The sequence below is a fragment of the Penaeus japonicus genome, unplaced genomic scaffold, assembly GCF_977035675.1.
Source record: "Penaeus japonicus unplaced genomic scaffold, GWHDUDI00000001_assembly GWHDUDI00000008, whole genome shotgun sequence".
NCBI lineage: Eukaryota > Metazoa > Arthropoda > Malacostraca > Decapoda > Penaeidae > Penaeus > Penaeus japonicus.
Window position 1 is genome coordinate 40618421 of NW_028234410.1, and position 6888 is coordinate 40625308.

Consider the following 6888-nt stretch of genomic DNA (forward strand, 5'->3'; position numbering starts at 1 on the left):
TTTTTTTTCATATTTTCTTTTGTCAGATCGAAATTCTAGGCATTTGTGACGTCTTGCGCTCACGCGACGAGTGATCAATATCTCTCAATTTGCCCGATAACTCACGCTATCCCATTCGTGATGTTGCAAATTCTGTCGCTTGTAAATCTGGCGGAGTTACTCTGATAAGGTTCTTCCCTGTCCTTTTTCGAACATTTGCTACAATACTGCAAGTCATGCAAGTCCTATTTAAATAATTCAAAACTGCTAATTCGAATAGACTTAAGGTGTCTTCCGTTTACTAATCCCAGTTAAAAAAAAACAAAAAAACTTATTACTATTCTTGTTAACATTATCAGCATTCCTATCATTTTTATTATAATTCTTATTACAATTCTTTGTATTATCATTATAAATTTTTAATCATTATCTTTATCAATCTTATATATTTTATGTATCATTGATGCTATTATTAGTTATCATTATTATAATAATTGTTATTATTTTTATCTTTCTAATTCGTATCATTACTATTTCTACTGATATTGTCAAATTATTATCATTATTTTTATTATCAGTTATCATTATCATCAAAATCATTGCTGTTATTACTGTTACTATTATGATAATTGTTATAATGGTGATTTTGATAATTTGTTATTGTTATTGTTAGAATTGCTGGCGAGAGAGGTGCTGGCTGTTGACCTGAATGGACAAGTGTTTGGAAATGTAAAGAAGATGGGAAACGGATCCTGAATCTGGCCATCTCCTTTGCCATGGCATATCATCACATAAAGGAACAGAGGTAATTTCACATAGAACTACCTTATATACAGATTAAATTTGGTAAAGATAAAACACTGAGAGGTTATACCAGGTCCCATCACAGCATCTGTTACTAGAGATGGGATTATGGCTAAAAAGAATAAGAGGAAAGATGGGGTACGGTGAGAGGCTTTGAGGAATAGCATTAAAGGAGGAATCGAAGAGACAGGAGTTCAAGACCAAGGTCCTAAGTAGGGTGAACGTAAAAGGAGATTCTAAAACCGGTGGCAGGAGATTGCAGAGACCTTGAGAGGAATGGCCAGAAAAAGATTAGGAAAAGATCGGGAAAAGCCGTGTATAAATAGAGAGGTAATATGAAGCATGTTTTAAAAAGGAAAATGGAAACAAGCAATGGAAGCAATACAAAACGTAGGAGGATAAGATGGAATACAGAAGGGCAGAGAAGTTGGCACGGAAAGCAATGGTAATGATTATTATTATCAACCCATTATTAGTATTGTTGGTATTCTTAATAATCATCAATATCACTAATCAATAATTTTTATTCTTATCATTATCATTATTATAATCATTATTCATCTTTATTACAATTATTATTTATATTCTCCTTATTATCCTGCTTTTTACTCTTAATATCATCATTATTATTCTTACTATTATCGTTATTGCTATCATCATCATTATCATTGCTATTTTCATCATTAGAATAATCATCATTAAGATTATCTCTCATGATCATCAATATTGTTCATATCAATACTATTATTATTTCTACAATTGTTATCTTTCTTTTTATGTTATCATTATCATTTTAATCTATCTATTCATCTATCTGTCTATCTACCTATTTATCTATATCTATCTATATATATATATATATATATATATATATATATATATATATATATATCTAAATGCATATATATACATATATATATTATATTATATATATATATATATATATTTATATATGTATATAAATATATACATATATACATATAAATAAATATATATAAACACATATAGATATATATTTATATATATAGATAGATATGTATATATGTATATATGTATATCCAGTGTATATAGGTATATGAATATTATATATGTATATACGCACACACATGTATATATATATGTATATATATATATATATATATATATATATATATATATATAATATATATACATATACATGTTTATATATGTGTGCGTATATACATAGTAAATAAAATTCATATACCTATATATATACATACATATATATATATATATATATATATATATATATATATATGTATATATATATGTGTGTTTGCGTATATACATAGTATATAAAATTCATATACCTATATATATATACAGTATATATATACATATATGCATATATATATATATACATATATGCATATATATATATATATATATATATATATATATATGTCTATCTATTTATCTATATATATATCATGGACCCCACGGTTAAAAGAAATCTTCTCTCGTTCCTGTTCTCCTCCTACCCTGACATGGTACAAGCCTTCCGCGCCTACGAGGCTTCTGTTATTTCCACGGCCCGACGGAAGAACCAACTCCGTTTCCTTCGGGACTACCTCGAGGAACAGGTTCTTCCTTCTTCGATCTCACACATCCTGAGACACTCGGATGAAGGGTCGCCTTTCCCGGAGTATGCTCGTTCCCTCCTTCTCGACCGGATCAGTGCTGATAAGAGGGACGTTGAGCATAGCTTCTACCTCTCCCGTCTACATTTTGACTTCCTGGGGGATCGGCTCCCCAAACATGTGTGTCGACTCATAGCCGACGTTGCTCATGACTCGGCCCGAGTCCTCTCTAACACCCATACCTGCTCCCTTACCCGGAAGCTTTCTACTCTCACCTCCCGCAGCCCTTGGTCCCGCTTCTCCCTCACAGATGCTGTCACCAACCTGTCTTCGCTAACCTTGACCCCTCACCAACTCCAACTCCTAGGCTTTGGCCTGTCTTTTGCCCTGCGTCCTCTTCCCCTCACCTCCATCGACATCATTTCTTCCTTCGACCGTTTTATTTCTGGTCACAGGAACTCTCTGCCTGATGTCTCCCTCCTACGAGGTGCTTTCATCCCGGCCCTCGAGTCCCTCCTCCATCCTAAACCTTCCATCCCTAGGCGTTACCAGGAAGCCCTGCAGAGTCTACGTAGGGAGGATGTCACCATTTTGCCTTCTGATAAAGGCAACTCGGTGATGGTCCTCGACCAAGCTTCCTACCTGCAGAAGGCCCAGGACATATTGGACGACGTCGCCACGTATGCTCCCCTGACCAGCAACCCACGGGAACGCATTGCTGCCGCCTTCCATCGTCGCCTGAAGCAGCTAGCGTCGGGTTGCCTGGAGGCAAAACTTTACCAAAGGTTCAGGGTCATAAATCCCCGCCTTCCTCACTTCTATGGGTTACCCAAAACCCATAAACCTGGCGTGCCCCTGCGCCCCATCATCTCCTCCCGAGGCTCCGTGGCGCACCCTCTTGCCTCCTGGCTGGCTCAGTCCCTCACTCCTCTTCTGGGCACCTTCTCTCCCGCTCTTCTTCGCCACTCACAGGACTTCATCGCCCATGTTCGCGGGGTCACGCCCTCGACCATGATGATTCTGGACGTCAAATCCCTATTCACGAACGACGATGTCCTTGCCGTCCTGTAGAGGAATCTTCCTGAGGACCCCCGCCTTCCTCTGCCTACTGACGTCTTCCTTCAGCTGATCCGTCTGTGTGGATTCCGACTCCTCTTTCGAAGGGCGTTTCTACTCTCAGACCTTCGGTGTTGCCATGGGCTCTCCCCTTTCTCCTGTCTTGGCCAACCTGTTCATGAAGTATTTCGAGGCGGAGCTTCTTCCCTCCATCTCCCTTCGTCCTGCTATTTGGCTGAGATACGTCGACGTCGTCTTTGCCCTCTGGCCCCATGATCCTGCTCTCTTCCCGGATTTCCTGGATAAGCTGAATTCTCTCTCTCCTTCCATTCGTTTCAAGGTTGAATGGGAGGTAGATGATCAGCTCCCCTTCTTGGACACCTTAATTCACCGCTCAGGTGACTCCTTCTCTTTTTCAGTGTATAGAAAACCCATGCACAGCGGGATGTATATACACTTCTTCTCTTACCACCCTCTCCATGTTAAGAGAGGTGTCGCTACCTCTCTCTTTCTCCGTGCTCTCCGCATATGTGACCCGCAGCACCTGGATGAAGAGATCAACTTTCTACGTCGATCTTTCGGCAAGCTGGGATACCCTCGTTTCATCCTTGACGCCGCGCTCTCCAACGCCCGCCGCACCTTCTACAAGGACCCTCCCCCCAGAGACTTCTCACCTGCCTGTCCTCAGCCTTCCTTACACCAAGGAAATCCACTCTCTTCGTCGCTCGCTGCACCCTCTCAACTGCAGGCTTACCTTTCGCCAGGTTAACACTCTCCGCCGCAACCTGGTCCACACCTGTCCTCCTTCGTCTACCAAGATAGGCACCTATGCCATCCCTTGCTCCTCCTGTGAGAAGCAGTACTTCGGGGAAACCGGCGCTTGTCTCAACAAACGTGTGTCCCAACACAGGTACGCGGTTTCCAGGGGACACACCAACGTTCTCATCTGCCACCAATGGAACACAGGACATCGCATAGACTGGTCAGCTGCCCGCATTCTGTTCCCTTCCGCTGATGTCCATGCCCGCAGATTGGTGGAATCTTCTCTCATTAACAGGCTGCCGAATTTCAATCTTAACAGTGGCTTTTCTCCTGCTGACGGTCTTCTATCCTCGCACATTCTCCGTTTGTTACCTTACCCCGGACACCCTTCACATAGACCGCCGGACCCAATGACCTGACATGACCTGCCCCGCCTCTGCCTGTTTCCGTTCTCCTGTCCTCGCTTGACCTTCTTGCACCGTATTACTCCCCCCTTTACCCTTTTATATACCATCTTGTTCTCCTTAGACCTGAAGATGGGATCCAGATGGATCTTGAAACTGTCGTCTCATTTTCAATAAATCTATTTTGTGTATAGTGGGTTTATCTGCCATTTATCAACACGGAAGAGTGTTTTGCAAGTCATATATATATATATATATATATATATATATATATATATATATATATATATATATATATATGTATTCATATATATTTATATATATTTATGTATATACATATATTCATATATATGTTTATATATATTTATGTATATATATGCGTATATATGTATATATATGTATATATATATAATTATATACATTTATAAATACAAATTCACATGTATATATATTTATATACATTTAAAAATACAAATTTATATATATATATATATATATATTTATGTATATATATATATATATTCATATATATGTTTATATATATTTATGTATATATGTGTATATATGTATATATATGTATATATATATATATATTTATATACATTTATAAATACAAATTCACATGTATATATATTTATATACATTTATAAATACAAATTTATATGTATATATATATTTATATACATTTATAAATACAAATTTATATGTATATACATTTATATACATTTATAAATACAAATTTATATGTATATATATATTTATATACATTTATAAATACAAATTTATATGTATATATATATATATTTATATACATTTATAAATACAAATTTATATGTATATATGTATTTATATACATTTATAAATACAAATTTATATGTATATATATATATTTATATACATTTATAAATGCAAATTTATATATGTATATATATATTTATATATTGTTTATATACGTGTGGTTTATTGGATTCAGGGCCGGGTCTATCAATCTGACGGCTCAGGTTCGAGTCCCGGTCAGGGAAGTAAAATTTGTATTTCTATATTCTACCATGCGTTGTAATGCAGTTGACAAGCATAACCAATAGTTTGGTGGCATAAATAATGGATGCAGCATGATAAAGCTTATAAGTCTGTTAAAAGGATATATTATGAGCAAGTAGGGAGAATGAGAAGCAGAGTTTTAATTATTTGGGAAGTTTCACTGTCAATTATTGTGTTCGGATCTGCGTATAGAATTAGCTAATTGATATGAAATATCACATGATAAATATCTTTCGAATATATATTAAAGGAAATATTTTTTAAAAAATGAACTTATATTAAAATTTATATGTAATACATACAGATTCGATTCATGTAAGATTTGTAAAAAAAAAATGAAACCTATCAAGCTCTTGCCATCATTCGAACGAGCGAAATTTATTAAAAATTTATTTAGTGTTTGTAATTTACGAATGCTAAAATAACGCCTAAAGGTGTAGACAAATAAAAAACAACTATGAACACACGCTGATTCTCGGAAATAGGGCGGATCCACGCGTTTGGCAACGCTGTCTAGGATAGAGTGTAGCACAGAAAACTAACACCTTTTTCTTGTCTATTGACACTTTTGAGCCAGTGAAAATGACGGCGATTGTGATTAACCTATTTACTTTGATTGGAAAATGTATAATATATAGTAGTATGTTTCGTTCATTTGTGCATATACGTTTAATTATCGTTACTGTACTACTTTTTAATCATTTTCTTTCTTTCAACTTTTCTTCTCTGTGTTTTCGCTAACATACTTTGCACACTCATGCGAAAGTGACATGCACGAAGTCAATAATCGCTCGCACTTGAACGCTAAGTTTGAACTTCATATCCCGCAAATTTGCAGTACCAGAGAAAAGTCATGCCGGGAATTACCGGTCCCGAGATGGTTGTCATAATAGACGTGTAAATACAGAATTCCCAGAGCTGCTATTACCTAACCAACGTGGTGGTTCCGAGCGGTTGTCTGGCTAGTATTAGCACAGAGTTTATCACGGCCATCTGTCCATCATTGCCCGTGACCAGAAAGATCCTTATGGCTTGCGTGGCCTTTGGTTCGGTGTGTGTGCCTTTACTCTTTTGTTAGGATATTTTTGGTTGCAGGGAAAGTGTAAGAAAGGTTCGTCTGTGACACAAAAGAAGCGATCTTTTATTACAAGATTTTTTTTTTGTTTATCTTGTCACCGGATGTCTGTAATACGAGTCCGCTCAGTTACGAATTATTAGCAAGCCACTCAGGATTACGACTA

General features: G+C 36.6%; 1 pseudogene; it reads left to right on the forward strand.

Moving 5' to 3' along the window:
- Window positions 1-3562: 3562 nt before the first annotated feature.
- On the forward strand, window positions 3563-5966 carry LOC147471520 (uncharacterized; annotated as a pseudogene).
- The last annotated feature ends 922 nt before the right edge of the window (window positions 5967-6888 follow it).